This window comes from Anneissia japonica, unplaced genomic scaffold (genome assembly GCF_011630105.1).
Source record: "Anneissia japonica isolate Jap-2015-1 unplaced genomic scaffold, ASM1163010v1 scaffold9883_len17430_cov116, whole genome shotgun sequence".
In the NCBI taxonomy this organism is placed as follows: domain Eukaryota; kingdom Metazoa; phylum Echinodermata; class Crinoidea; order Comatulida; family Comatulidae; genus Anneissia; species Anneissia japonica.
The window spans coordinates 11,052-16,325 of record NW_022692633.1 but is presented as its reverse complement, the minus strand read 5'-3'; the positions used below and the strand labels follow the sequence as shown (position 1 = coordinate 16,325).

At 32.1% G+C, this 5,274-nt stretch overlaps 1 long non-coding RNA gene across 1 annotated transcript; it reads left to right on the top strand.

Annotated features, from left to right (window-relative positions):
• Positions 1–1,348: 1,348 nt before the first annotated feature.
• LOC117100371 lies at positions 1,349–3,642 on the top strand. The gene is made up of 3 exons (XR_004444118.1): positions 1,349–1,385; positions 2,359–2,441; positions 3,203–3,642. It is a non-coding gene; the product is annotated as an uncharacterized LOC117100371 (long non-coding RNA).
• Positions 3,643–5,274: the final 1,632 nt, after the last annotated feature.

Here is a 5,274-nt window from a genome sequence, read left to right as displayed (position 1 = left end):
ATTACTGATGTTGTACACACCCTTGAGTGTGAAATGTGGCTCTCTTTGCAAGCACATCTAACATCTAAGGAAAGAAGAGCTTAGATTGGTACCAGATAAAATAACTTTGTTATCAACATTAATACAGTATGCTAATTTTCATCTTTGTAAGCGCATAAGACAGTGCAAATTATTTCTGTGACAGTCTTTTGAAGTGTGTAAAACTCCATTTTATCCCATACATAGTCAAAATATTGTGGGGGATGATACAATGGACCATCCCCCCTTGTCAAATATTGGAGGATATATCCCCCATCCCCCCGGGATCTACGCCTATGACCATAGCAAATAAAACTTAATATCTTTGATGTATTTACTTTAATTTACCTAATCGTGTGTTGAAAACCATGGCTTATTTTTTCTCATACACGCGCAATCGAGTCGTGTATTACAGGTAATTCAGATGTTAGTGGGCAGGGATACCGGAATCTTGCTATAAGATAAGATGACCAATACTGTATTTTGACTGTACAGCGCTCTTTCGTTAAAACCTGGGTCATTAATTATGCGATCGAAAAGTGAGTGTTACCAAAACCCCCTTAAAAATATGTGGGGGACGTGTCCCTCGTTTCCCCATGATCTGCGCCCATGCTGGTAACCATGTAGAGCCACTACCCGGTCCCCTCAAGGGGGGACACAACACCATGGTTGAAAAAATTGCTCCTTTGCCGGGAAATAGCACATACATAGGCCTACTTTTTAAAAATAAATGTCCCTCACTTTAAAAATGTGATATTTTTTTTCTGGCTTGACCATTAATACCATTGTGTCACATAACAGCCTATATAATTATTCCATCGGAGTCGGTTTTTTTAAAAGTCGATTCTTATCATCATCATCGCCATCATCATCATCATCGCCATGTCATAATCATCAACCGTCATCATTATTATCATAACCACCAATACCATCATTATTATCATTCTCTCCATCATTATTATCATTCTCTCCATCAATATCATCATAAACCCCACCATCATCATCATCATCATCATCATCATTATTATTATTATTATTATTATTATTTTATTACAGTATTATTATCATCATCATCATCATCATCATTATTTTTATTATTATATTATTAGGCCTATTATTATTATTATTATTATTATTATTATTATTATTATTATTATATTATTATTATTATTATTATTATCATCATCATCCTCATCATCATCATCTTCATCGTTATTATTATTATCATCCTCATCATCATCATCTTCATCGTCATAAAGGAATGGCGCATAAGAAAAACAATAATGGTTTTTTTTATACCACTCCAGGTGGCGTTCTACATATAAACATTAATCAATGGACCACGGACTTTACAAGTAGTAACAAACGTGAGTACAGTATTGAACATTTTGCATCGTTAATTCACTAGTTAAATGGAATTTTGTCGTTTTCTATGGTTATTATTTAGACTAAGTTTGTTAGGCAGCCGCATTGAAGGCATTGCCATTTTCCACGACAGAAGCATGGACTGATATGGCTGCATTCTCTCCAACAACATACATTCAAAGTGACTCGCTAAAACCATCGAAGAAACTGGCTAAAAAATAGTTACAGTAATTACAGCTTGGGGCTTGTTAACTTCCGTTCGTTGTTTACCGTATCTGTTTTTTGATTGACATTATAGGCCTATGCAATTTATTACCAAGAGTTTATAATTATTTGGTGCACAACTTTTAACCTTGAATAATCCAAATTTGTTGTAGCCCGACAAAACTATTTTCTATATTATTTTTAAAGGACAGCGAAAGTGATGTGAGGTGGCCAAAATGTCACCGTCTTTATCAATACTGATATTAATATCTTCATGGATGTGTACTTCCATGATGTCGATATCAAATAAAAGCTACTACTGTAGTGACGGATCCAGAAATTCGAAATGGAAGGAATCCAAGGGGGACTTTCACATATGGATTTATGATTATGTCACCTCCATGGTCCATGCTCTAGATGGCCGGAAACTACTTAAATATAAATACAATTTTCAATTTTTTCCCTCCATTTTTTAATTAATTGTTGAATAATGGCTGGGGCCGGTTGCACACTTCGACTTTTCAAATAGCAGTTGAGCATTTTATATAGGCCTATAATAATAATAATAATAATAATAATAGGCCTAATGATAGTAATAATAATGATAATAATAATAATAATAATAGGCCTAATAATAATAATAATGATAAATAAGAATAAGAATGATAATAATAATAATGAAATAAATCGCCGGTATCCATTTAACAAGAAACGCTCATGGCGCCTTTCCAAAAGAAAGTCAAAATGTGAAATACATTGTTTATCTTTCAGCTAATGACAGACAATCGTATATTTAAATTGAATCTCATTGGAAATGGGCTGGACTCCGACCTAATGGGCGTTCCTGATGCTCGGTAATTTTTACTATTCTTGATCTCAATCCATTTGTTATCTTGCTTGTGCATGTTAAGCATCGAATAAATTCAATCAATCATTCAAAGAATATTATATCATGAAAAATGTTTGTATGAAGATATAGTTATAGTATTATGTTTATTGTTTGAATATGCTGTATTTATGAATCTATATATTCATTTCTATTTAATAGCACTGTTTATAAATTTTATTTACCCATGACTGTCGGAATGCTAACATTATTTGTTTGCGCTATTGCGATCTACTAGTCCTACTCAATACCATGTATTTAATAATCCTCACATCATTCTGTAATATGATGATACTATAAATAATTAATATTTAATATGATAATGCTGATATAATAAGAATTGTGAAGTACTATTATGTTGTATCAGCAGCATTGTCCATTGCGATAACTGAATACGATAATGTTGGGGTGCTCACTAATTTTTCAGTGATGGACTTAAGGGTGGGGGGAACAGCCGGTCTCACCACCAACCCCCCCCCCCCCCCCCCCCCCCCCCCCCCCAAATCTTTTAAAATGGTAAAAAATTGAAAAGAAAAAATAAGAAAATTACCTTCAAATTTAAAATCTGAGAGTGCCATTTCTGGCCATCTAGAGGTGCCATAATCAAAACGTTTCTTACCTCCGCCCGAACCATGGAGGGGCTGAGGTGGTGGGAACCCTTCATTTGGCATACTCCATTATAATTTTTTCTCTGTTTCTTAATCTTTTCTCAATATTTTTCTATTCTAGTGATGCAGACAAAGAAGCCACTATCAGAAAAGAATGTCCGGACTGAAAGGGCAACAGAACTTACCAATTTTTCATAGATAGCTACAAATTGTCACTGTCACTCAACAAGCTTCTGGATATGAAATTAATTAAAATATAGTGTAAATTTTATTTTTTAAATATTTTCCTCTGTAAAAATCTCAAAAATAATTTTAGCAATATGTATGTTCATTAATATCGTATTATTACTGCTAATGTTTATCTTATTATTAAAGTAACCCGTTTGTTGTAAAGAATATAGACATATAGGCCTATGTAAGATAATAAGATATAACATTTTGAAGATTAAAATCAGGTCTTTTGATTTTTGCTTTTTGATATAGACCTACAGTATATAAATATAAAATGTATACATATATCCCAACTTGATTTCTATGCTTGAAAATAAATATCAAATGGAATTGTGCATCTTTTATCATCTTATTTAATGTCTGTGTTTACTGCAATAAATTCAATAGCTAAAATATCCTTATTATAAGCTTAAATCAAAAGTGAAGAATTGTTTCATCAATATGTGCTACTTTAATTATTAAACTAGCAATTCTTCGAGGACGCCCTCAACAAAAACATAAAACCGGAAATGACGTGGTTGCTAAGCAACAAGCTCATGCATATCATGAATATTCATTGACACCTGTTCTAATTAGACTAACAATAAAATCTTTTTGGTCGATTTTGTCAAAACTGAGCAAAAAGTTTTTATTGTTAGTCTAATGAGCACAGGTGGTACTGAATATGTATGAGCTGTAGCCTAGCAACCGACGTCATTTCCTGTTTTGTAAAATTCGACAGCACCTTTTTCTGAAAAGTTTCAAAATTTGTATCATGTGAATATATTTGGAAAGAGTGTTTATAAGATATAGTAGCCTGTAATAGTGCTATATTCGAATTCGAAGTGATTGTAATATATTTAATTCGATTATATACTGATTAATAATCATGAAATATATAATATTATTATTAATGCAATTACGACAAAGGAAGTACACACAATGATGTATTATAAATTAAACACAGTTTACTTTTATTTTCGGAAATGTTACATCAGAACTATATAAACGTAATATAAATAGAATATAAAGATTCAAGTTTTATATAATATAATATAATAATGCTTAGGCCTAATTATATGTAAGTATGTAATATCGTTCGAGAATTACTTGTTCGTTTTGTATGAGAAACATAGGCCTAATTGGCAAATTTGATTCAATTCCGGCGATCCAGTGATATAAATCCTAATAAATATTCGCGCACTATTATTTTTATAATGAAGACCTCATAAATCCGGCTATTGGCCATTGATAGCATCTTGTGTTCCGGCAATTTAATACACATCGTGTTCCGCTGACAATGATGGTACATCGACTTCCCACTATTGATGGATCGGTAGATTTGACCTGAGCCACTGAAATAAAAGAGATTAAACTAGTGAGAAATACATTAAAACTATTTTCATTCGGCATCTGTGTAAAGTTAGGCCTAATTAAGTAAATCTCATTAGATTAAAAACACTTTTTGGAAACTTTATGGCATTCATATCTTCATGAGGTATAGAAATACAAATTCAGAAAATAAAATTGATTGATTGATTTAATACTTTATGTAAAGTGTACATGTTAATAAAGCGTTATTTTAATATGAGTGGGTGAGTACGCTCCCCAACATCCCACCCCAAATCAACAAGGTCCAAAGTTTAAGACAGTCGAAAATGTACTGAATACACATTTTTTTTTAAATATTTTTTTGTAATAAAAGTTAAAAGCGAATATTAAATCTTAACATTTTAACAAATACTCTATCGGGCCCCTGTATCGTCCTATAATAACAAAGCTGTGGTCCAACCTGCTTTTCCCCTTAATGGCACCTGGGGTTTTAGGTGACCCCTCCACATTTGGTATGATCATTACATCTTATGTTCCTATCTGATCACTGTTATTATTAATAACAGTATTTTTTGTATAGCATTTCGAAAGACGGTTTAGATTTTTCCTCATACTATCCTGATTTATATACATATATATATATATATATAT